The sequence below is a fragment of the Thalassophryne amazonica genome, chromosome 4 (genome assembly GCF_902500255.1).
Source record: "Thalassophryne amazonica chromosome 4, fThaAma1.1, whole genome shotgun sequence".
Lineage (NCBI taxonomy): Eukaryota > Metazoa > Chordata > Actinopteri > Batrachoidiformes > Batrachoididae > Thalassophryne > Thalassophryne amazonica.
Window position 1 is genome coordinate 57254862 of NC_047106.1, and position 27791 is coordinate 57282652.

The 27791-nt window shown below is 43.1% G+C and overlaps 1 long non-coding RNA gene across 1 annotated transcript; it reads right to left on the minus strand.

Annotated features, from left to right (window-relative positions):
• Window positions 1–8392: 8392 nt before the first annotated feature.
• LOC117509335 lies at window positions 8393–15604 on the minus strand. Its single transcript, XR_004560382.1, has 3 exons — window positions 15522–15604; window positions 13766–13767; window positions 8393–8403 (listed from the first exon to the last, which is right to left on the minus strand). It is a non-coding gene; the product is annotated as an uncharacterized LOC117509335 (long non-coding RNA).
• Between the last annotated feature and the right edge of the window lie 12187 nt (window positions 15605–27791).

The following is a 27791-nucleotide window of genomic DNA, read 5'->3' on the forward strand; positions in this document are numbered from 1 at the left end:
CTCCATCATGCAGGCTAGCATGTCCATACTAGACTGAAGACCACACAGTTGAGTATGGAGGCCCTCCTGAGCACAAGAGATGTTGGCATTGTCACGGTGTATCCTGAACAGGTATGCAGCTGTCTGACTTAGTTGTGGCATGATTTCCTCAAATAGCTCATGGGGAATGTGATTTGTGAGGGGCAGGAGCTGCTCCAAGGTTTTTGGAACAGACTCTTGTGGAAGATGAAGCTCTCGAACCAAGATTGCCATGTCCTGTGGGGTGACCATGACCAGATTAAGGTTGTGCAATCCAGGGGACAGGAAGTACAAGGGGGAAGGCATTTCGTGTGTGGGGGGAGTATTGTTGATGTCGCACAGGCAAGTGGTTGGGACACTCTGGGCATTTAGTAGCCTGTACAAAGCTCCCCTCTGTCCTGGTGGGTGAGTTTGGCTAAGGTCTACCCCTGCTGATCCTCCTCCAGAGGTACTGGGCTGATCAGAATATCTCTCCTGCCTTGGGGGTGGAAAGCTGGGGACAGGTCCTAGCAGTGAATTGGGTCTAGGATGCACTCGGGCGGTTGCTGCATATGGCCGACCTTGGCTGCCTCCCCTGGAGGGTATCGTTGCCACTGGCACATGTGACTGTCTCCATGGCATCTGCGGAAGGGGTGTGTTCCTGAGTCCAAAGGGTCCTTCAGGTGATGGTGGAGTCCTCGGGCCGACTCTTGCTGCAGGCAGATTCTGTGAAGCCGTCATCGCCAGGTGCTGGAACGATGAAGATCCTTCTGTTGCCAACTGGTTTAGCTGCTGGATGGATGGCGGCTGTGGCGACCAATCATGTCTCGACCATCCCTCCTGTATATCCTCTTCTCCAAACAGCTCTGAGAGTCCAATCAGACTTGATAGAGGCAGCTCAGGCATAGGTCCCTGATCAGGGGAGTCTGGTCTCTCAGCCATACTCCTGTGTCCTAGTAATATACATATACGTTCATTATTACAGCTCCATGTCATTCTTTCAGATATTGTCTATCCTATCCCTCATTTTTGTGGGTGCATGTGTGTGAATGTAAATGTGCGTGCATGTCTTCTTCCTCGTCTACAATATCACCAAGCACGGTCCATCCCAGTCCTCCCTATCTGGGGTGTACGCCACAATATTAGGGAGCTGGGGGCTGTCGGGGAGGATAATTGGTATTTCATCCATTTCCATATATTCTGGTTCTCTGTCTGTTTCGTTTGTGCTTTCTTCTAGGGCTCGGATGGCTAGCAGTGGGAGCTGTCCTACTGTGGATGAAATCAATTTATTGACCAGAAATTTTATCAAGGGAATACCACAACATATTACCAGCAAGACCGCCACCCCTGTTAGTGCCAAGATTACACCTATCTGGTACAACCAGTCTTTCCATGATATCCACCCTCTCCTTAGAGTCCCAAACAGTGAAAACAGTGGGCCAATATTCATTCCATTCCCTACAATGTATCCAGAATCGTCAGTTTCATTTCTCCCTCCTATGGAGTTACTTAACAGTTCCTGTTGCATCTCCTCAAGTGTGATTAAGAGCTCTGTCAAATTTCCGTCTTCCCCTGTACGCATGGGAATAGCTGTGCAACATTCGGTGGCTTTGATCATAATACAAACTCCTTGTTCATCAGCCATCATCATCTCAATAGCTAATCTATTTTGCATTGTCATTAGCGAGGTGGCGTGCAGTTGTTCGGTTAAGGCTCCTACTGCTGCCAATGTCCAGTTCAGGTATCTTTGTTGATTATACCACAAGTAATTAATCCACTGCACCTCCTGGAACCTAGAACGGATTTTTGGAGTAACCCCAAACAGAGCCAATGCCCATCCCCATTTATCCGCATCTTCATCTGCTTTAACTCTGCTACTGTCTATGGCTTCTAACTGTCGGGGTATCCCTTCTGGTATCCCGTTTCTTACTGTGATGTTGTAGTCTGTTTTAAACGTCATTATTCCTCTTTTCTTACGAAGTTTCTGTGGCATGGGTTGTATTGAATTCGGCATTTCAATTACTGTTATTGCTCCTGTGAGCATCACAGGAGCACAAAGGCCTTTCCAATTCGGGGACAGCGATGACAGGAGTTTCCTTTTTTGTCCGCATATCCAAAAGATGTCAGCTAAGGGTACCGTTCCCTTAGCTAAATTTGGAGTAGATACCCATGAAGCATGGGTGAGATTCAGTCCAATTACAGACCCCCCTATGGCCGGTACTATTTGTTCACACTGTATGCCTGCTGCTGGCAGGGTGTGACAGACGGTAATGTTCCATGCTGTTTTGGCCGGTTTGTATTCTTGCTGCTTTTGCATACACTGTATGTGGTGTTTTGGCCGGGTCGTCCCTACCTGCCAATCGCTTATGTATTGTGCTACTAAGCCTTTAGCTATACAGAATGGGTGTATCATCCCTTTCTCTATTTTAATCATAGGTGGAACGGTTCCTTCTGTACTTAGGGGCACTGGACAAAGTTTACTGTCGGCAGCATATTTTTCATCACCTACTGCCATTTTCATAACACATTGTGTATAGCATTCTGCTTGGTCTGAGTTATGTTGGGGGCTCCTATAACAGTTGTTGATATCAGGTAGGGGTTTAGCCTGAGGTATCACACCTTTCCGGTGACAGGCTATGCAAGGCTTTTCACTGATCTGCCTAGCCGAAAATTTCAACCATTGGTAAAATAAATTGGTCTTCAACCCTTGTGTGCGGGCTAGGTCTGTACTGGGATCCCATCTCCCTAAGTGACTGCTTGTTTCTAGGCTTCTAATTGTCCTCTTTTTCCTTGGTTTGATTTTTACCCATTTTGTGGCTTCATGTACTGTAACAGTTACGTCTTGCTTGGTTTCCCTGCATCCTCTTTTATCACAAATTACCTCTATGTTGAGTGTTCCCTCCTCTTCACATTTGATGCTAATGGCTTCGCCTAATATGTAATCCCCCAGCTTTCCCTGTATTCCTATGTTCTTGTAGGCTTTTGATTTAATGTATACCAAATTATATGTTTTTCCTGTGTTTAGAATGCCTTGTTTAGCTGCTATTGCGGCCATGGCCACGGCACAGTCACTTGTATGTTTTGGATGTCTATTTTCTCCCATACTGACCACCAGTAGTATTGTCAATCCCTTGAATAATTCCTTAATCATTTCTCTGGTGACTGTTGAGATGTGCTACTAGATGTGCTACTGAGTGAGCTGTCACTAGATGAGCTGTCACTAGGGATGTGTGGTGTATCTGTGCTTTGTCTGGGTTGTACTTCCTGTGGTTCTTCTGTCGGTAAATCTACTGAGTTGCTGTCCGAGTCTGATGTCTCCTGTGGCCTGTCTATCTGTCGGTCTGTATTTCTGTCTGTCTGTTGGCCTGCGTCTCCAGTTGTCTCTGAGTCTGCATCTGAGTCTGTCGCTGCTCTATCTGGCAGGGATCCACTACTCTCTGAAGCTGTGCGTCGTCTTTGTTCAATCAGTCTCTGTGAGCGCCTTGGCCGGTGTTCGCCTGGCTGCAGGGAGGCGTGGCCTTCCCTCGGTGCTTCTTCTGGCTGCAGGGAGGCGTGGCCGTCCCTCGGTGCTGCTGTAGGGTCTCTGGCTTCTCCTGCTTCCCCCCTTGGCCCGGCGGCTCTGCCAAGACGAGCTTGCAGAGGCCGCAGGGGGCGCTGGGCCACCAACCCTACAGCAGTGGTTTAAATGAAACCAAGTGTCCTTACCGTCTACTTTGACTGCTGTACGTGAGGCAAGAATAACTTTAAAAGGACCTTCTCGGCGGGGCCTGTCCCACTTCTTTTTGAACACCTTGACGTAAACCAGATCACCAGGCTGGATGCTCTGATTTTCGAGTGGAATCTCTGCTTCTCTGTCTTCTGTAGCACCTTTGACCTGCAAAAAGATAGTTTTGTGTATTTGGGTTAACTGTCTCAGATAATTATGCCATTCGTCTTGTAGCTGCTCCAGCGATGGTCCTTCGTAGGGTCCTCTCAGGTATGGAATAGGCATCGGCCGACCTGTAAGAGCTTCAAATGGTGTCAAATGGGTTAGTCGGTTAGTTTGTGAGCGCATTGACAATAAAGCAAGCGGCAACGCATCCAGCCAGGTTAGTTTGCCATTGCTGTCTATGATTTTTGCTAGTTTGTTCTTTAAAATGCCATTAGCCCGTTCCACCGCCCCATTTGATTGGGGGTGATAAACACACCCAAACTTCTGTTTCAATCAATCAATCAATCAACTTTTTTCTTGTATAGCGCCAAATCACAACAAACAGTTGCCCCAAGGCGCTCCACATTGCAAGGCAAGGCCATACAATAATTATGAAACACAGTCTACGTCTAAAGCAACATAACCAAGGGATGGTCCAGGGTCACCCGATCCAGCCCTAACTATAAGCCTTAGCGAAAAGGAAAGTTTTAAGCCTAATCTTAAAAGTAGAGAGGGTATCTGTCTCCCTGATCTGAATTGGGAGCTGGTTCCACAGGAGAGGAGCCTGAAAGCTGAAGGCTCTGCCTCCCATTCTACTCTTACAAACCCTAGGAACTACAAGTAAGCCCGCAGTCTGAGAGCGAAGCGCTCTAATGGGGTAATATGGTACTACGAGGTCCCTAAGATAAGATGGGACCTGATTATTCAAAACCTTATAAGTAAGAAGAAGAATTTTAAATTCTATTCTAGCATTAACAGGAAGCCAATGAAGGGAGGCCAACACGGGTGAGATATGCTCTCTCCTGCTAGTCCCCGTCAGTACTCTAGCTGCAGCATTCTGAACCAACTGAAGGCTTTTTAGGGAACTTTTAGGACAACCTGATAATAATGAATTACAATAGTCCAGCCTAGAGGAAATAAATGCATGAATTAGTTTTTCAGCATCACTCTGAGACAAGACCTTTCTGATTTTAGAGATATTGCGTAAATGCAAAAAGGCAGTCCTACATATTTGTTTAATATGCGCTTTGAATGACATATCCTGATCAAAAATAACTCCAACATTTCTCACAGTATTACTAGAGATCAGGGAAATGCCATCCAGAGTAACGATCTGGTTAGACACCATGCTTCTAAGATTTGTGGGGCCAAGTACAATAACTTCAGTTTTATCTGAGTTTAAAAGCAGGAAATTAGAGGTCATCCATGTCTTTATGTCTGTAAGACAATCCTGCAGTTTAGCTAATTGGTGCGTATCCTCTGGCTTCATGGATAGATAAAGCTGGGTATCATCTGCGTAACAATGAAAATTTAAGCAATACCGTCTAATAATACTGCCCAAGGGAAGCATGTATAAAGTGAATAAAATTGGTCCTAGCACAGAACCTTGTGGAACTCCATAATTAACTTTAGTCTGTGAAGAAGATTCCCCATTTACATGAACAAACTGTAATCTATTAGACAAATATGATTCAAACCACCGCAGCGCAATGCCTTTAATACCTATGACATGCTCTAATCTCTGTAATAAAATTTTATGGTCAACAGTATCAAAAGCAGCACTGAGGTCCAACAGAACAAGCACAGAGATAAGTCCACTGTCCGAAGCCATAAGAAGATCATTTGTAACCTTCACTAATGCTGTTTCTGTACTATGATGAATTCTAAAACCTGACTGAAACTCTTCAAATAGACCATTCCTCTGCAGGTGATCAGTTAACTGTTTTACAACTACCCTCTCAAGAATCTTTGAGAGAAAAGGAAGGTTGGAGATTGGCCTATAATTAGCTAAGATAGCTGGGTCAAGTGATGGCTTTTTAAGTAATGGTTTAATTACTGCCACCTTAAAGGCCTGTGGTACATAACCAACTAACAAAGATAGATTGATCATATTTAAGATTGAAGCATTAAATAATGGTAGGACTTCCTTGAGCAGCCTGGCAGGAATGGGGTCTAATAAGCATGTTGATGGTTTGGATGAAGTAACTAATGAAAATAACTCAGACAGAACAATCGGAGAGAAAGAGTCTAACCAAATACCGGCATCACTGAAAGCAGCCAAAGATAACGATACATCTTTGGGATGGTTATGAGTAATTTTTTCTCTAATAGTCAAAATTTTGTTAGCAAAGAAAGTCATGAAGTCATTACTAGTTAAAGTTAATGGAATACTCAGCTCAATAGAGCTCTGACTCTTTGTCAGCCTGGCTACAGTGCTGAAAAGAAACCTGGGGTTGTTCTTATTTTCTTCAATTAGTGATGAGTAGAAAGATGTCCTAGCTTCACGAAGGGCTTTCTTATAGAGCAACAAACTCTTTTTCCAGGCTAAGTGAAGATCTTCTAAATTAGTGAGACGCCATTTCCTCTCCAACTTACGGGTTATCAGCTTTAAGCTACGAGTTTGTGAGTTATACCACGGAGTCAGACACTTCTGATTTAAAGCTCTCTTTTTCAGAGGAGCTACAGCATCCAAAGTTGTCTTCAATGAGGATGTAAAACTATTGACAAGATACTCTAACTCCCTTACAGAGTTTAGGTAGCTACTCTGCTCTGTGTTGGTATATGACATTAGAGAACATAAAGAAGGAATCATATCCTTAAACCTAGTTACAGTGCTTTCTGAAAGTTTGATACCCAATTGTTTGAATGTTTCTTGTGTAACCTTGGCTACAAAAGCCCTACCGTTGTCAGATGAGATAGTATCTGGAATGCCAAATCTTGGAAAGACATCTCGGCACAAGAATTTGGCTACCGTTTTATGGTCTTGATTTGCAGAGGCTACTGCCTCAATCCATCGGCTGAATCTGCATATCACTACCAAAACATATCTCATTCGTTTAACTCGATTTTCAGCTCCCATGTCTATGAAATCCATCATAAGATGTCTGAATGGCCCATCAGGGACCGGAATGTGGGCTAAAGGGGCTGTGAATGATTTCCGGACATTGTACTGTGCACATACCTCACACTCATTCAACAAACGGTCCACTGTTGCTGCCATATATGGTGACCACCAGACAGCTTTTAGTTTGTTCATAATTTGGACTCGCAAACAATGATCGGGTCCGTGGGCCCAAATGATTGCATGTCGTAATAAATTGGTGGGTAACACAAAATGTCCATGACTACTGCGCCACAGCTTGTCCGCTGGCCCCTGACTGCGTGTCTCAATAGCGCCTCGTTTAACCCACATTCGTTTTTCTTCTCCACTGGCCCTACTTTGAGCCACTATCAGTGCGTCAAGTGAAACCAGTGGGGCACAATCTTGGATGGTTAGCAGGGGAAACATATTTTCTCCTTGTGCTCCTTTGCGCGCTGCGTCATCTGCTAGGTTGTTACCTTGAGCCATGATGTTATTATTCTTTTGATGACCTGCACATTTAATGATGGCTACCTCAGACGGTAATTGGAGAGCTTGTAACAGTTGGGAAATCGCTTCTCCATGAGTGACAGGGGTGCCATCTGCTCTCAGGAATCCCCTTTGTTGTCAAATGTTTGCATGTACATGACATACGCCATAAGCGTAGGCTGAGTCTGTGTAGATATTAACACGTTGATCTTTAGCTATCTGGCAAGCCATAGTTAAGGCTTTGATTTCTGCCAGTTGGGCTGAACAAGGCTGATCAATTCCTTGGGACTCCAGTAATTCAAAGGTCTCGCCATCCGTGTTTAGTTTAACAATCCCCATACCCGCATGCAATCCCGCGGCATCCCGAAAGCATGAGCCATCCACGAACAGGGTTAGATCTGCATCTATGGCGTGATTATACAAATGTTCTCTGGCTCTCAAAAATTTCTCTGTCTCTGCCACACAGTTATGTGGAGTACCATCTAACGGTGTGGTCAATTTGGTGGCGGGATTCACCGTGTGACAACGTTGTATTGTTATTTCTGGAGCGGACAACACAACTTCATATCCAGTGCGTCTAGCTTGTGTTAAGACAAAACGCTGACTGGTTAGCAGGGCATGTAACTGATGCGACGTGTACAACGTTACTGCATGTCCCATGATTATGGATGATGCTTTTTGAAATGCAAAGGCAGCTGCTGCTAGACCCTGATAGCATGGTGGCAATCCTGTTTCAATGTTGTCAAGCTTTGTACTATAATAGGTCAATGGTTGTTTTCCTTCATTTGTTTCCTGCATTAGTACAGCACAAGCATAACCAGCTTTTTCAGTAACATACAAATGGAAAGGTTTCCCATAATCTGGGTTACCTAACGCGGGAGCAGATTGCATGTCTGTTTTTAGGGCCTCAAAAGCTCCCGTTGCCTGATCTGTCCAGACGAGGAGAGCTGCATTGCTTGTTTGCCCCACTGCTCTAATCATGGCACGCAAAGGTGCAGTTTTTATAGCATAATCACAAATCCACGGCCGACTGTACCCTGCCATCCCAAGGAATGAAAGCATCTGTCCCACTGTTTGGGGTTTGGGAGCCTTGACTATAGCCTCCACTTGGCTTGGGGCTATACATCGCGTGGTCCCACACAACTGTCTTCCCAAGTATTCTACTTGTTGTTTGCAGAACTGCAATTTGTCCTTACTTACTTTATGACCTCCATCTGCCAATGCATGCAATACAATTAATGAATCTTTTTCACACTGTTCTTGAGTCTCTGATGCAATAAGGAGATCATCCATATATTGCACCAATGTACTGGGTATATCAAGGTGTTGTAAATCTTCAGCCAGGACTTTGTTAAAGATGGCTGGGGACAGGTTCAGTCCCTGAGGTAGCCGTGTATACGTTAGCTGTTGTCCCAGAAATGTGAATGCAAACAAATGTTGTGAGTCTGGGTGCACAGGCACACTGAAATAGGCTGAACACAGATCTATTACTGTGTACCATTTTGCTCCAGCAGGGATGCTTGATAGTATAGTATGCGGATCAGGTACTATAGGTGCATCCATTTCTATTATTGCATTGATAGGACGCAAATCATGTACCAGCCGATACTCTTTGGTATTGTTTTTAGGGATAGGATAGATAGGAGTATTGCATGGGCTTGCAGTTTTTATTAGAACTCCAGCTGCCATTAGTCCCTTAATTACTGGTTTTATGCCTTCAATAGCCTGAGGTTTTAATGGATACTGCCTTTGGTGAGGCAGTTTTGCTCCCGGTTTTACTTTTATTTTTACTGGTAAGGCTGTTTTTACTAGTCCTACATCTGTTTTGCTTTTGGACCACACCACTGGTGGTATTTGCTCTAACAATTTCTCTTGTTGGGCCGATAACACCATCTGTCCCTCTGGTCTAGGATTGAGCTCCACTTTTTGAGCTATAGCCTCATCATTTACTTTTAAATTAATTTGTACAAACTGCTGGTCTTTTGACAGATGTACTTGTGGACTTTCCATGTTTTGCCATTCTTCAACTTCTGAGGCTGTCTTTACCATTGGACCTAGGTCATGGGATTCGTACTTTTCAGAGACTAAAAGGGTCACATGAGGCGTGGCATTCGGCACTTGATACCATTGTTGTTCAGCTGAAGTTAGCTTGACAGAAGCTGCGGCCCCTTGGGGGCCTAAATAAATTTCTGTGGTGGTTATGTGAAACAGCCGTTGATTCATCAATACATCCCAGCAGCATGCATAGTCAGTTTGTTCTTGTTTGGCATCGAACATCAGGGTGACATGTAAAGGTAAACTAGGTGTACATACTGCTTCATAGTGTTGTTCTGCCCAGGGCTTCCATTTTTCCCATTCCAGTTGAAGATTTGAATTTTCTGGTTGTAACTTCAGCCAGTATACCATGGGTTGCACAGGTCGGACCTTGTTTTCCATGTCCATAAGCACCATAATGTTGGCGAGTGCTTCGTCAGGAAAGTGTATTTGCAGTCCTTGATGGGTACACACTATCTGGGTTTGTAGCTTACATAAAATGTCTCTTCCCAGCAAATTCACAGGTGTATTTTGTGAGTATAACAGGGGTGCTTCAATTGTTTTTCCTGCAATCGTTACAGGAAGTGGGCGTGTAAACGGTATTATTTGAGTCTTCCCAGAGAAGCCGATGGTCTTAATTACAGACCCAGAGAGGGGGAGATGAGCGCCCATTTTCCCTATGCAAGAGTATGTTGCCCCTGTATCCACCATGAAAGGGAAATCTCTGTTTTGTATATTAACAGTGACGGTTGGCTCTTCCTTAGGTATCATCGAAATAGCCAATGCCACCGTTTCCCCCTCTGTCTTCTCTAGGCCTCCCTATTGCCAATAGGCAGAGGGTCCAACCCAAGGTCGGGCCGGACAATTTCTCATTCGATGTCCAGGTTGTCCACAGCTCCAACACTCATTAGAGGGTTGATCCCCTATTGGGGGTGTTGGTCCCATAGGCGGTCCCGCTTGACTGTTCCTGGGAGCTGAGTTCTGGAATCTGCTTCCAAATGAAGGTTGGCGAGATCCTCTTCGCCACCCTCCTCTTTGACCTTGAAAGTTCCGTGACTCTCCTCTCCACCCATGACTGTAGGTGGGTCCATTTCCGGGTGTGCCAGTGCTATGGTAGTGATAGTGATGCTCCACTGGTGCTGAGACTTCTCCTGCAGCAGTGCTCCCTGCTGCTCCTTGGGGGCTCTGTGTGGCTGTTACCACAGGTGCCTGTAAGGTGGCAGCAGTGTTTGCCGTAGGGCCTGTGCTTGCCGACTCAGAAGGAACAGGGGTCATCATTGGTGCCTGGGTCTTTGTTTTTTCTTTCTTGACTTTGGTTAGCTCTCCCAACTGCATCTGCACCAATTTTTTCGTCAGGGATTTTGCTGCATCTTCATCTTTTTGTTTTTCTTTCTTGTAGATTTCAAGATGGTGACAAATATGCTCAGAGTATAAAGCCCAATTCATTTTCGATAGTCCCACAACTCCATCTAGGGCTTTCTGAACCTCATCTGGTAGAGCTTTTTTTACAGTTATTTTAAACAGGATTTCAGTTGCTGGAGAATGGTTCCATGCATTTCCTGTTTCCTCCGCCCATCTCTTCTGGAATCGGTGCAGGAACTTCTTTGGGCACTCTTCAGGTGTCCACTCCTCATCATCCAATTTAGAGGGATCCAAGACCTCAGGGTACTTTCTTCTCAGTCCTTCCCACATGGAGTTTCTATAGCGATTAAAGGGGACTTCATCATGTTGATTAGTGCCCATCATTTGTGTTAGTCCAACCTTTCCTGCTAATTCTTCAGTGTCATGTTTTCCCATGACATGCATTAGCAAGGCTTTTATGTCACCTAAAGACAAGGTTACCCCTGCAGTGCCTTCTTCTAAGGCAGTTATCCATCTCCCAGCTCCTTGGGTGATGTCTGGCAGTCTGTTGGCCAGCCCCACCATGTCTGTCCAGCTCCATGGGGTATACACATGATGACCATTTCTAACCACCAATGGGCATATGAGGTCTTCGTCCTCCTCTTCTTCTGTGCGGACTCCATACTGTCTTCCAGATCGAGTGCGACTGACTGGTTCCAGGCAGTCCATCCAGTCGGTTATATTCTGTTCTAAAGCCGCTATGTCTTTGGCTACACATTGTTGTCTTTGCCTGAGTCGGGCCTCTTTTGCAGTCTCAATGACGATCTCACCAGAAATTTTTCAGGTGGGTGGCTCTATAATGTGATTCCCTTGATTGGGCGTCGATTGTTGTAATATTCTTCTTTCCTCGGCGTCCCTATGTCTTTGTATTCTTTCCTTCGCTAGCCGAAGTTGCTCTGCTAGTTCTTCATTATCTCTTCTGGCCAGATCCAGTGTGTCACAGAAGCTCTTGTGCCACTCTTCGGAGCCTCTATAGCCTGTGAAGGTCCAGTCGGCTGACTTATGGTGGGAGGGGACGGTTTTCAGTGGACCTCGATGTGCAGGCGGAGCCTTCAGGTCTCTCTCTTTATCCTCGTCTGCCTCCGTGTCACTGTTATTTGTGGCCCCCCCCTGCTGGTCGTGGTGAGCGACCACTTACTTTTCGGACTTGGAGACCTTGTATGATCCATTTGACAGACTGAGGACCTGTCTCCTTGTGGCTCTCGAGCTTTTAGTGTCAGTGTGAATTTGCCCTCCACATCCATGCCTTGGTCCTCTTCACGAGTTCCTAATACAAATTGTCCAGCTGTCTTCCCCATATCATGATGTTTATATGGGGGTGGCTCTGCTTCCCAGCTCGGTGCACTGGCTTTAGTCTCTTTGGATCTTTCCTCTGTCATTTTTTCTCTTTTCTGCTGTAGCCTCTGTGCTTCCTGCTTGAACAAGGCCAAAACTTCTTTTTCTTCAGTGCGTTTTTTGTTGTTATTTACGTTCTTCTGCTGATCTTTAATTTCTTTTTCCTGTATTTCTACCGCAACTGCTTCACACATCACGGGATCAAATGATCCCTCCAAAGGCCATTGCCTGCCCCCATGTGACCTTTTGTGCCACTTTTTCATACATTGGTTGGCCTTAATGCGTTTTCCTGGATATTTTCTTAGTACTAAGTCTAGCGGGGTACTTTCCCGACCTTGACCTTGAGAGTTACCCATGTAACCCTGACAAACACTATGTGAGATGTTTCTATGGTGCTCTGGTAGTCCCTCAGGGGCTGTCCTGATCCAGACCAATAACTTGCTGGCTGTAACACCTGTTTTGTATTTTAAACCCTTAAAAGGATTAAATTTCCAACTGTTATGCCCGTCTTCTTTTTCTTTAACTAAATATGAAAATTTACCTGTTTCCCACCGAACCTTCCTTGGGACCACAGTCAGAGTCAACCTAGGAAACAGTTCTTCACCTGGATCGGTTGGTAGTGTTACTAAATGATTTAATGGTATGCTAAGTTCTTTATTAGGGTCAGCACAAAGCAGCTCCAGCCACGGGGTTAAACCCTGATGCCACAGACGTCTTATCAGCAGCTCCCAATTAATTAGAGGGAATTGTTCTTTCTTTTGCTTCAGATTGATTACCTTAGTAATCTGCCATAATTTCTGATTGATCTCTTGTTCGTCCTGCCAATGTTCTGCTCCTACCCTGTCAAAATAGGTCCTTTCCAGCCAAAAATGTGTCCTGATTCCCTGGGTTTCGATGTCTCCGTCAGTCAAGTAATGTTCTGGGAGTATTATTTCATCATCACTTAAGTCTCCCATCAATGACTGTCCCAAGCATTGATCAGTCTGTCAGCTTTTTCACTATAATCTAAGCTTTATCTCTTTTGATTTATAACCAACTTTATTTATTTAATCCTCTTACAACCCTAACACCTCCTAATGTCTTTGCTCCCGACTTTCTATTTCCCTTCTAATTAAATTTTTTTTTTTTTTCTTTTTTTACTTTCTGCTTCTCGTCTTTTTCTGCTATGTTTGTTTATTAGTTTTCTCTCTTTGAAATAATATCTACCTTCTCTGTATTTACATAGCACTCTTCTCCTGTCTTTTTCTTCACTGTCTGTTTCACACTTTCCTCTCTGCCTGTCATGCACCTCCCAAGTCCTCCTGTTGGGTCTAAATACCTCCCCCTCGTACTCTTTCACATTAATCTTGTATGTCAGCCAGCCTGCAAGTTCTCACAGCTTTACACAGATTACTCTCCACTCTCCCACACACCAATCTTCAAAAGCTTTATACACAAAAATTATTAAAAACAACTTTCTATATATCTCTATCTAGACTTCTGCCACTTTTCACTCCGCGGCTTTAAACAACCTTTTTATTCACTTAACACCAATGTGTTCTGTTTAAGCATGTATCTCTTCTTCACGTTAGACAGCTTCTCCGGCGCTGTCAGCAACTTCATATATTACTTTTTCAAGCCCTCTTTGAGCGTACAATATTTCATTTACTTCTACGCCTTACCGCGCCTCGCGTGCGTATCCTGTGCTTAATATATTATTTTCCACCAGCTCCTTTCTGAGCATACAATATTTCATTTACTTCTACGCCTTACCGCGCCTCGCGTGCGTATCCTGTGCTTACTATATTATTTTCACAAGCTCCTTTCTGAGCATACAATATTTCATTTATTTCTACGCCTTACCGCGCCTCGCGTGCGTATCCTGTGCCTTTCTGCACTTTCTTCTACCTTTTTTTTTTTCACTTACTGAGCTCCTCGTGAGCTTAATGTGCCTTTGCACTGAAAATACTCTTTTTCTTGTCTTATAAAAAACTCATATTACTGTGTACTTAATTACTTATTCTTCTCCCACGCCCCACAAGCGTGTATTTGGTGCCTTACTGCACTATTTTCTGCTTCATTAATTCTCATGTATTCTGCACTAACTCTCTATTTATTTTATTATTTTTTTATAGTTTTTCTCTTTTCTTAAAAAATGACGTCCTTTATTGAGCTCTTTTACTTACTGTCAGCTGTGCTTCTTTGCACTTTTCTCTTTAAATCTCTTTATCACGTACGGTATTTCTACTGCGCCCCCTCAGGCGCTTATCTTGTGCTTTCTCTGCACGTATTCTCTTGTTAAACTCTTTTTTCTCACTTATTTCACTTCAGTCTCTGTTAAACTCTTTAAATAACCTTGTATTACCTTGTATCTATTTGTCAGTATACTCCCCTAAATTAACCCCTACAGCGCATGCTATCAGCCGGCACGTTAGTAACGAATTTCAACACCAATTATTCCCCAAGCATCCAGGTTAGTTCTCCACGCACTCTTTCCGCACCAGAGTTCATGAACATTCCTGAACTTTCACTCACATAGACATTCTTTTTCCCGGGAACACACACACCTTCTGAGCATTTTATCTACAAGGCCTGATAATTTTCAATCTTATCTTTTTTTAGTCTCTTATCAATTTTCTTAGTCCAGGTTCTTTTGGGTAAGAGGCAATTAAAAAATATCACCTGTCAACTTGGGCGGAAATCCCGACTCACTCCTCCAGATCGTGCAGAAATTATAAAAGGTTTCTGCTTACCTTTTAGTCGTGATCACTGTTATTTACGGTCTGGAGAGATGAGCTGGACTGCCCCAGGCTGCCGGAATGCCCCTGGACCCTCCTGAAGCTGGCTCGCCAAGTTCTGTCGCGGCTCGTCTTTTTGGTCTTCTCAGGATGTCGTCTTTTAGATAACACAAACTAATTGCAAGTGATATGCTAGAAAGAGGACACAACACTTTAGAATAATTCAGCCTTAAGCAAGATAAAATGCACAGAGTTTTTAAGTTTATTTAAGCCTTCGACACAAAGCTTAGACAAACTGAGTCCTCTAGAGAGACTGAATATGACAACCGCGCTCGTCTATTTATTGGAGACCCGCAGGCATCGCTCCTCCTTCGACTTTTTTATTTATTTCATTCCCAAGACATGGTTTTCTATTGGAAGCGTCCTCTAGTGAACCCTAAGCAGGTGTTAGGCCATTATTTCAATGTGACAAACGCTCCCATTAAAACATGAAGGATTTAGAACTGATTTTTTTAAAAGACCTTCAGCCACAGGTGCAGCTGGCCTGAGGCCCCCTCCGCACGTGGCCTCAGCCACACGTGCAGCTGGCCTGAGGCCCCTGCACGCGGCCTGCGGGAAAGCACCTAAAAGGCCTTGGAAAGCCCCTGACAGACTAAATGACTAATAGAGCCCTTTTTTTGGGTTGAACACCTGCTAGTTCAACCAGAGGACATACAGTTCGGATCAGGACACTTGATAGTTCATCACAGTTCAAATATGGACCTAAAAATTCTTCTACATGCCTCAGATCAACTTTCGTCCCATTATACTTTGTTACAGATCTACTTAAAGAGCGTCAGGTACTTTAATTACAGTTAATTGTGCAGCAGTTAAGAGCGCTTGTTTCTAATGCGGAAGGCTCCTGGTTAAAGGCCACCAGTGCCCATTAGGCATGCTATGTGGCGTTGCGTCAGGAAGGGCATCCAGTGTAAAAACTTGTGCCCACTCAATGTGCAGATCCATCTTGGATCTACTGTAGTGACACTGAGTGAAACAAGGGTGAAGGTAAAAGGGATTGACCAATTGTTTGGTGACAAATTCAACAGAACCTCCAGCATCAAAGCTCATTTTTCCATTAATGTTACACTGCATTGAATATGGTCATTTTATGGACTTTTCACAGTTCTGCCTGACTAAAGAGACACCATGCAAGTCTGAAGTAAAAGTTACTGAAAAGTTACATTCATACGTTCAGTTAAGTCAGCGTTAATAAAGACTATATCGTGTTGGCTGTACACTCAAAAAACTGAGTCATTCAACTGGATTTCCATCTAATAAATATATGTAGTCCCAACTAAATTAAATTATCTTACATAGATGTGCTTTTTTGTCAGTGTTTTTAGTCAGTTCTGTACTTGTCTGATAAAATTGATGAATACTTTTTTGTTTAAAAAAATAAAAGAAGAAGAAAAGCATGTGGGGACATTAATAACCAACATTATACAGCATTTACATTCAAGTTGAACTTAGGGCCCTGTCCCACTGGCGTGTAGGAGGATTTGCGTATGGATTGCGCACAAAATTGGCCAATATTCGCCAAACATCCGCAATATCCGTGTAACATGCCTGTATGAGGCGGCCGTCATCCGAACACGTCCGTGATCATCCGTAGAGGCACGCATGTCCACAGCCAGGATTGTTGAGTAGCTCAAAAATCTGGATGCAGATAACATCCGCCTTACATACTCAATACATACTCAATTTATACACAATACATACTCACTCTATGCGCTGTACAACCCCTGGCAAAAATTATGGAATCACCGGCCTCGGAGGATGTTCATTCAGTTGTTTAATTTTGTAAAAAAAAAAAAGCAGATCACAGACATGACATAAAACTAAAGTCATTTCAAATGGCAACTTTCTGGCTTTAAGAAACACTATAAGAAATCAGGAAAAAAAAATGTGGCAGTCAGTAACGGTTACTTTTTTAGACCAAGCAGAGGGAAAAAAATATGGAATCACATCACGCTCCAACACATCACTAGTATTTTGTTGCACCACCTCTGGCTTTTATAACAGCTTGCAGTCTCTGAGGCATGGACAAATTGACAAACTGACAAAATTGACAAACAGTACTCTTCATCAATCTGGCTCCAACTTTCTCTGATTGCTGTTGCCAGATCAGCTTTGCAGGTTCTAGCCTTGTCATGGACCATTTTCTTCAACTTCCACCAAAGATTTTCAATTAGATTACGATCCGGACTATTTGCAGGCCATGACATTGACCCTATGTGTCTTTTTGCAAGGAATATTTTCACAGTTTTTGCTCTATGGCAAGATGCATTATTTCATCATCCCCAAACATCCTTTCAATTGATGGGATAAGAAAAGTGTCCAAAATATCAACGTAAACTTGTGCATTTATTGATGATGTAATGACAGCCATCTCCCCAGTGCCTTTACCTGACATGCAGCCCCATATCATCAATGACTGTGGACATTTACATGTTCTCTTCAGGCAGTCATCTTTATAAATCTCATTGGAACGGCACCAAACAAAAGTTCCAGCATCATCACCTTGCCCAATGCAGATTCGAGATTCATCACTGAATATGACTTTCATCCAGTCATCCACAGTCCACGATTGCTTTTCCTTAGCCCATTGTAACCTTGTTTTTTTCTGTTTAGGTGTTAATGATGGCTTTCGTTTAGCTTTTCTGTATGTAAATCCCATTTCCTTTAGGCGGTTTCTTACAGTTCGGTCACAGACGTTGACTCCAGTTTCCTCCCATTCGTTCCTCATTTGTTTTGTTGTGCATTTTCGATTTTTGAGACATATTGCTTGAAGTTTTCTGTCTTGACGCTTTGATGTCTTCCTTGGTCTTCCAGTATGTTTGCCTTTAACAACCTTCCCATGTTGTTTGTATTTGGTCCAGAGTTTAGACACAGCTGACTGTGAACAACCAACATCTTTTGCAATATTGCGTGATGATTTACCCTCTTTTAAGAGTTTGATAATCCTCTCCTTTGTTTCAATTGACATCTCTCATATTGGAACCATGATTCATGTCAGTCCACTTGGTGCAACAGCTCTCCAAGGTGTGATCACTCCTTTTTAGATGCAGACTAACGAGCAGATCTGATTTGATGCAGGTGTTAGTTTTGGGGATGAAAATTTACAGGGTGATTCCATAATTTATTCCTCAACATTGAGTGAGTCCATATTTTTTTTCCCTCTGCTTGGTCTAAAAAAGTAACCGTTACTGACTGCCACAATTATTTTTCCTGATTTCTTATAGTGTTTCTTAAAGCCAGGAAGTTGCCATTTGAAATGACTTTAGTTTTGTGTCATGTCTGTGATCTGCTTTTTTTCTACAAAATTAAACAACTGAATGAACATCCTCCGAGGCCGGTGATTCCATAATTTTTGCCAGGGGTTGTATATCTGCCGTTAACTGCTCATATGCGCAACTGACAGGGATTTGCGGCTTGGCAGAGGACTGGGACAGTGTATAAAACAGATATATTGCGTGCCCATCATGTCCACATCACAAACTAAAATATGTTGTAGCGAATGCATACAGATTGGCCAGGAATAAAGCGTTTTTCTTACATCTGCTTTGCAGCTGATTTGCGGACAATCTGTGAATGCATAACAAACACGTCACGTAAATCCAAAGTATTATATGTGGCAGAAAGCGACATACCTGCCAGTCACTGCCAGTCCGGCTGTGTAAATCCACAAAGACGTAGCTGCTGCAATCAGGTCTCCTCCAGGACTTTTATTTAACACTAACAAAAGGAAGAGTTGCTGTTTAGCCACAACTCACAATGAAGTCTGTTTTCTGTGTTCTAAAAAAAAACAAAAAAAAAAACAAACAAACACTGTCTCACACCCGAGTGGCTTCCCCCCTCCCGCTCCCCAAACTCATGAACAGTTAACCCTCACATGACAACATGAACATTAACTCTGTGATAAACTTGTTCAAGTCCAGTGTTAAAGATTTTGTATATATGTTATCACTGTTAAACATTTGTACCTTTGTCTTCTTTCTCATGAGAACGGTGTTGTGCTGTTTTGCACCTAACCCTGAGAATGTACGTGTTATTCAACCTTGTTTTTAGCATGCTGGGGTCAATCTGAACTGGGAATGAAGAGCTGGACGTACTTATTATTATTGTACAACTTTGTTTTCGTAGCCGCTAACGACTGGGAGTGAAGCATGACGGGGTCAGGCTGAACTGGGAGTAAAAGAACTGAAGGTTGTTTTGACTGTTGTGATGTGATGCTTAGTGTGAAGACCAGCACACTCCAGGCAGATGCACAACAGCTGATAACTGCAACAGACGAACGGGATGTGCTGACCTTCGACGATAAGAGCAAAAGAAAGAAACTGTTTTTCCTTACAGCTGCACTTATTGACGTATGTGTTTATGTTACGGGAAGAAACTTGTCTCGCGTTGTCCCCCCCCCCCCCCCCTTAGGACAAGTTTTATGATGTAATGAGGGCTTCTCTAATAAAAAGAGCGGGAGCACAGGCCAGACTTTAGTGTAGCCTTGGTGTACAGCCTGGCTGCACTCCGCGCGAGATTAATTTGACTTTCTGTCTCACTGGTGTTTCTTGACTCTGTTTGTCTTATCAAAGGTTTTAAGAATGTTTGGAGGAGAAAATACCCAACATTGACTGGGGGCTACGTCCGGGATCTCAACAACACCGGAGGTGTCCGGCGGGGGTCGCCAAGTCCAGACGTAAATCCTTGGCCAAGGTCCGATCGATTGATCGTGTCTGCAATTGTCGACCACCGTTGGCATCGTCTGGTTGACGAGATTTTCCCGAAGAAGACAGACAGGATGTCGAGTCAGTGAGTAGAATTTCTTTGTAACAGTACTGAGTGAGTGGTGATCAGATCACATAAAACAGTTAAACTCCGTAAGCAATGGCGTGGAATCGTCTGTTAATGTAAAGCAGTTAAAATCCGCGAGGAGGGCGGACTCCTCTACGGTTGCGAGGGACGCCCGTAGTTAAATTCCGAAGGAGGGTACGGACTCCTCTGTTTTAATACGTAAAGGAAATCCCGGGTAGAAATACGTGCACTGTAAAAAAGCAGTTAAATCTGGCAGGGACGGCGGAGTCCCCTAATGCAGGACATTAGTTAAATTTCACGGGAGGGCGAGCTCCCCTGGCCTAAGAATACGCGTACGGTTATTAAAAAGTGTTTTAATGTGTAAATAGTGTTTTGTGTAAGTGTAAATAGAATAACTGTGTGAAAGTGTAATACTTTGGACAACGTTAGTGACAACCGTGTGTGGATGCAGAGGCAAGTGATTCCGCTTCCTACGGGGAGGTGAAAGGAATCAACCACACGACGGCAAATTAATTGTGACGTCCAAAGAAAGTGTGAAAACTTCAGATTTAGAACACCCTAGGTGTGCCCCCGTCTGAAGTCCAAATTATAACAAGGGATAATAAAAATGGGGGGTAAGACGTCTAAAAATAAGGAAAATTTATCAACTGACGACTGGAAATTTATAGAAGCAAAAAATCCAAAAGCAACAAAGAAATTGGAGACCTGGATAAATAAACATGACTTTGACGGACGACTGAACCTGATCAGTATACAGAAGCTAAAGAAGGAGTTAGAACAGGAACATAAAGGTGATGAGAAAAAGATGCAGAAAGTAGGGGCCGATTTAGTGGCATTGTGGGAGGAGGAAGCAGAGAACAGACGGAAGGGAGCAGAGAAGTGACGATTAGAGAAAGCAAGGAAAAAGAAAGCTGTAGGTAAGGCAGAAGAAGATGCTGCAGGATGGGGTAAAAATGTCGTCTTGCAAGCGACAGCCCTACTAAACAATCCTGAACAAAAGATGTCACCACCTGACCTGCATGTCACAATGTGGCATAAAGATTATGAAAACAAATTGAAAAACATTTCATCTGTGAAGCTGACAATGACCGATTTGATTCATGATGGCAACTCAACAGCTGTCATAACAGTAACAGGGGCCACTGAAGATGTTTTAAAATTGAGATTCACAGGTATGCCTTTGCATGTGTCACTTTGTAAGCCATATTTGACAGAATGGCAAGAATTGGGACTGACAGTCATAACAGCTTTGTCAGCCACTGATTGGAGCAAAGTTGGACCACGAACGGAGTTCAGCCCATCAACTAAATTGTATAAAGTGCCAGTTAATGTCTCATTGGTGCTGACAGCTGGAACACACATTGATGTGTCCACTTCACAATCCTGAGTGTTTCAGTTGAGTCCTGAAGAAGATGATCTTCTCTCTTCGGTACCATCAGGATTGTGGACAACAGGTCCTTCAGACGTAGGACTGATAAAAAATGCACAACCTGTAGTTATAAGACCAAAAACAGAATACAGACCATGTGTAAGACAGTATCCATTGAAACCTGATGCAATTGAAGGAATCAGGCCAGTAATAGAGAATTTATTAACAGCAGGAGTAATAGTGCCATGTCCAGATTCACCATGTAACACACCCATATTTCCTGTGAAAAAGGCTCCGCCCTCAGTGGGGTGGAGAATGATTCAAGATCTGCAGGCAGTAAATGCTGCTGTGATTAAAAGAGCACCATGTGTTCCAGATCCACACACCTTGTTAAATTCGCTGAGACCAAATTCTAATAGTTTCTCAGTAATTGACATAAGTAATGCATTTTTCTCTGTGCCAGTACACCCAGATAGTCAATTCTGGTTTGCTTTTACCTTTAAAGGACAATGATATACATTTACCAGATTACCGCAGGGTTACGCAGAGAGTCCAACTATTTATTCTCAAGTCATGTCAGCATGTTTAGCCAATTTCGTTCCACCGGCAGATAGCCAACTATTAGTGTATGTTGATGACATTCTGATTGCCTCTGACACACGAGAAAACTGCATAACTGACACAGTAGCATTATTATGTTTCTTATTTGATAATGGCCACAAAGTGAGTAAAAACAAAGTTCAGTTGTGTAGGGATAAAGTAAAATATTTAGGACATGAATTATCAGCCACAGGGCGCACGATCCTGTCTGACAGGAAGGAAGCAATTTTGCACGCTCCAAAACCACAAACCAAAAAGCAGATGATGTCATTTCTTGGACTGACAAATTACTGCGGGGCATGGATTCCCTGCTATGCAGAGTTGACTAGTCCACTTTCTGATTTGATGTACAAGGATGATATTTCAATGTCAACTGTGTTGGAATGGAACAAAGATGCTGAGGAAGCCTTTGTAAAAGTCAAACAAACATTAGTGTCATCCACAGTTTTGGCACTACCAGATTATAGTAAACCATTCATTCAAACAGTTGATTGTAAGAATAAGTTCATGACTAGTGTTTTGGTACAAGTGTATGGCTCAAAATTAAGGCCAGTTGCCTACTACTCATCTAAATTGGATGCAGTAGCAAGTGCTCTACCACCATGCGTACAAGCTGTTGTTGCAGCCTCTATGGCTGTTCAAAGTAGCAGTAATGTTGTTCTATTCCATCAGCTGACATTGAAAGTTCCACATGCAGTTTCTGCACTTCTGTTGCAGACAAACATGAGCCTTTTGTCCCCAGCAAGACATCTTTCGTGCATGTCCTTGCTATTATCACAACCACATCTTACGGTAGAGCGCTGTACAACATTGAATCCATCCACATTGATACCTTTACCTGAGGATGGTGAGCCGCACAATTGTCTTGATGTAGCTACGGTCTGTACGAAAGCACGCCCAGACCTCCAGGACACACCCATCCCAAACAGTACAATTGTGTATGTGGATGGTTCTTCCACTAAAAATGCTTATGGACAACCACAATCTGGATATGCTGTTGTCACAAATTCAGAAGTATTGGATTCTGCTTCATTGCCATCGTCATTTTCAGCACAAGCAGCTGAATTAGTTGCTTTAACTGCAGCTTGCTATCTGTTTAAAGGTACGGCTGTATCAATTTATACAGACAGCCAGTACGCTTTCAGCACAGTGCATGTGTTTGTAAAACTGTGGGAAGAGCGTGGAATGGTGACATCATCTGGAAAGCCAGTGACTCATGCCACTCTCCTAACTGCACTACTGAAGGCTGTGAGATTGCCTAAGCAAATTGCTATATGCAAATGTGCGGCTCACACCAAAGGCTCTGACAGTGTTTCACAAGGAAATGACGTTGCTGACAAAACCGCAAAGGCAGCAACAGCTCTTTCTATTTTTCTCCTATATGACACCCCTCCGGATTTGCATTTAGGTCGTACACTGCTTGCTGACATGCAACAGCAGGCAACTGAAAGAGAAAAACAAATGTGGATAAATAAAGGAGCTACGTATGCAAATGATTTGTACGTATGACCACAAAAGAAACCCATATTGCCAAAAAATATGTTTAAATGGGCAGCTATTATGAGCCATGGCGTGACGCATGTCTCATCAGGGGGTATGATATCGCAATTGCAATCTATTTTTTGTCTTTATGGGTTCGATGCATATGCAAAACAGCATTGTAGAGCATGCATGACATGTGCAAAACACAATTCACAAGGCAATTTGAGACCCCAAAGAGGCAGATTTCCAACACCACAATATCCCTTTCAAGTGATTCATATGGATTATATACAGCTGAGTAAACATGAAGGGAAGGAATTTTGTTTAGTCATAATTGATGCCTTCTCAAAATGGGTAGAATTGTTCCCTTCAAAACATGCAAATGCACTTACAGTGGCTAAGGCATTGTGCAAAGACATCATTCCACGATTTGGAATACCAGAAACAGTTTATTCAGATAATGGCGCGCATTTTGTTAATACAATAGTGCAATACGTAGGAGAAGCGCTACAGGTCAATCTCAAAAATCATTGTGCTTATCATCCACAAAGTGCCGGATTAGTGGAAAGGATGAATGGAACAGTAAAAAACAGACTTAGAAAGACAATGGAGGAAACAGGCAGACCATGGACACATTGTGTAGATTTGGTAAAAATGTATATAAACATAACTAGTACCATGGGGTTGACACCGTATGAAACATTGTTTGGCAGAAAATATCGATTGCCATATTATGGGCAAATTTGGGATGTACCTGAGGAAGCCAATTTGGCGGATTACATGAGAAAAATGTTAGAAGGACAACGAGGGAGAGTTCCAAACACTGATGATCCCATTTCTCCACAGGAGGACCCTAAAGTGGTACCTGGAGACTGGGTGTTGATAAGAAGCATCAAGAGAAAACACTGGCATTCACCTAAATGGGAAGGGCCCCATCAAGTACTGCTCACAACACCCACAGCCTTGAAAATTGGGGAAAGAAGTACATGGATTCATTTAACTCACTGTAAGAAAGTCATTTCTGCAGACACAGACAAACAGTAAGAACAGTAGGACAAGACTAGTAATAGTGTGTGAGCTTGGTGTTAAGATCCAGGTTAGACACGAAAGCTAGCAGAAGACATTAAGAAGCCACTGTTCTGAACATAGGTGTGCTGTAGTGTGCAGAAATGGCGAAGGAAAAAAACAAAAAGAACGAGGGTTTCTGGACCCCATGGACAGTCCTTGTTATGCTACTTTTCTTTTTTGGAATGGGATTAAAAGCCATAAGCACGGGACATGATAATAAGGATCACCTCCGCAGATTGCAGAGACCAAAAAGAAGTAACGAAGACCCCAGTCCAATAATAAATGCCACAGTACATAGCTGTGATAGGAACAATGCGTACCGATTTGGTGTACAAGCCTGCACGAAATGTGTCAGGCTATTGTGCATTAATATCATTATTGTTACCAGTTAAAGCTATACCCATGACCCCTGAAGACGTCACGACAGATGCAGCCTCTCTTATTCCTGAAGATTGGCAGAAAGGCATAGCCAGACATAGAGTAAAAAGAGATTGGAAAGGAGTGGGAAATCCAACATATATTGATGCAATAGGAGTCCCCAGAGGAGTGCCTGACGAGTATAAACTGGTTGATCAAATAGCAGCTGGATTCGAATCTTCCATCTGTTGGTGGTGTTCAATTAATAAAAACGTGGACAGAATAAACTACATCCACTACAATGTACAGAAATTAGGAAATTGGACTGAGGAAGGATTTAAGGCTGTCCATTCACAGTTAGAAGCCACGTCCCTTATGGCCTTCCAGAATCGTATTGCTCTGGATATGTTGTTGGCGGAGAAAGGAGGTGTTTGTGCCATGTTCGGAGAACAATGCTGCACATTCATTCCCAACAACACAGCTGCAGCTGGCAGTCTCACTCAAGCCATCGACGGGCTGAGGACGTTGAACAGGAAGATGAAAGAGCACAGTGGAGTAAACACCGAAGGCTGGGATTGGTGGCTGGAAGGGATGGGAAAATGGAGGTCTTTGATTTCTTCACTATTAGTGTCTATAGCAGTATTTGCTGCAATTCTAACATTGTGTGGATGTTGTTGTATTCCATGTCTCCGAGGCCTTGTAAATAGAATGATAACTGCAGCAATAAGTCCAGGACCAGGAGGGGGACCAGCATCATATCCACTCCTGGGGCAAGACGACACCGAGGAGGACGATGACTCCCATGACCTGTACCCAGACCAATGGAAGTATGATGACCCAGACACCGATGATGGTGACAATGATGACATCACCTCTGGGGTGTAAGCCTATAGAACATACCATGATGAACCTCTTAGTGAAAATCTCAAAAAGAAGTGCTAAGCTAGGTGATAACTACTACTATATGTTAACAGGCGATAAACAGGAGGGGAATGTTAAAGATTTTGTATATATGTTATCACTGTTAAACATTTGTACCTTTGTCTTCTTTCTCATGAGAACGGTGTTGTGCTGTTTTGCACCTAACCCTGAGAATGTACGTGTTATTCAACCTTGTTTTTAGCATGCTGGGGTCAATCTGAACTGGGAATGAAGAGCTGGACGTACTTATTATTATTGTACAACTTTGTTTTCGTAGCCGCTAACGACTGGGAGTGAAGCATGACGGGGTCAGGCTGAACTGGGAGTAAAAGAACTGAAGGTTGTTTTGACTGTTGTGATGTGATGCTTAGTGTGAAGACCAGGACACTCCAGGCAGATGCACAACAGCTGATAACTGCAACAGACGAACGGGATGTGCTGACCTTCGACGATAAGAGTAAAAGAAAGAAACTGTTTTTCCTTACAGCTGCACTTATTGACGTATGTGTTTATGTTACGGGAAGAAACTTGTCTCGCGTTGTCCCCCCCCCCCCCCCCCCCCTTAGGACAAGGTTTATGATGTTATGAGGGCTTCTCTAATAAAAAAAGCAGGAGCACAGGCCAGACTTTAGTGTAGCCTTGGTGTACAGCCTGGCTGCACTCCGCGCGAGATTAATTTGACTTTCTGTCTCACTGGTGTTTCTTGACTCTGTTTGTCTTATCAAAGGTTTTAAGAATGTTTGGAGGAGAAAATACCCAACATCCAGCACTTGCTCCAGAGGCTGTATTGTTGGTGTGAATAGTGATGCCGACAGGAGGGAGTGTGATTATTTTATGACTGCAATGCAGATGCCGTGCACGCGCAACACGTGCGCGATGCATTCATAATACACCCGTAATACTGCCGTGATAATCTCAGTGTGTCGGATCAGTTTCCTCACTACATGCGTTATATAACCGTGATTGTTCATCATATATTCGCTATATATTATTAATATATCCGTAATTCATACTGGGACATTTGTCATTTGTTTATTGGATTTGTGAGCAGAATTACTGAAGGCAATGAAGTAAAAAAGCCAATTTTCACCAAAATTTAAAAAAGGTTGGGATGCAACATAAATGTTTTGTAAGGAACAAAACAAAAAGCAGCAGAGACGCAGGTGAAGACAGGATTTTCACATGTAGACCATCATGCAAATGGGGGGTTGGGGGGGGGGGTTGGTTGTGAATTAAAAAAACACAATCATGTAGGAGAGGAAAAAAAACACACACAACTAATACGAAAAAGTTGGCCACATAGGAAATCATGATTCAAATATCTATCCATTTTCAAACCAACTTATTCCATTTCAGGGTAATGGGGGGTGGGAGGGGGGTGCCTATCCCAGAGGTCACTGAGAAAGCGGAAAAGTACACCCTGGACAGACAGCCAGTTTATCTCAAGGTAGATTAGTACATACCATGCAAAGAAAAATATCCTCATCACATTTCAAATCTACAACATATTTATTATTATTTTTTTACTATTTACTATTTTTGTTATTTCTTGCTCCACATTTCACCATACTGTGTTATTTCATTCTCAGTGTTTACTTTTTAACAATGTCAATGCAAATATCAGTGCCGTGCCACCGCAACATACAAATACAATGGGAGTGTAATAACACCCTCTGACTGCACACACACAAACCAGACAGCATGCACAAAACATGCAGTCACCTCCTGCACATTCTTTGAATTTGGAAAAACCTGACACCACCTCCTTTCTGAGAGAAAGGTTAAAGTCTTTCCACACCGAGGTTACACTGCCACAGGCGTTTGTCCTCCTGCTTTTTCTACCTGCTCAGGATTGTTTGAACATGTCCCGACTGTGCTCGCCTGACACCAGTCCTGCTGTTATCACTTCATCATGAAGCTGTATAATTGGGGATACAAAATGCAAAACATGCACTGTGCACAATTTCTCCAATCACAGCCAGGGAAGTCTATAACTTCTTCTGGGTTGTCTGGGTGTCTTGGTGGCTTTACTCACTCTTCTCCTTCTTGCACAGTCACTCAGTTTTTGAGAACTGTCTACTCCACACAGATTTATTCTTCGTAACTGCTGTAAATAAAGTTCAAGACATATTCAGTCACTTGGACATGTTCATGTATCCATCTCTTGACTTGTCTGAAGAAAACAGCAATTAAACTGATTATTTACAGGTATTATACCAAAGGAGCTGATTACTTATGCAACCATCATATTGGCTTTTTGAGTTTAAGGAACATAATTTTCAGAATTTTTATATTGATTAGTGATTTTCTGGTCAGGCTGGGGTTCCGCTTAATGCTTAACCACTAGACCAACACCTTTTTCCTTCCCACTGTGGCCTGTGTGCTTGCTCTGTGGGTTGGTAA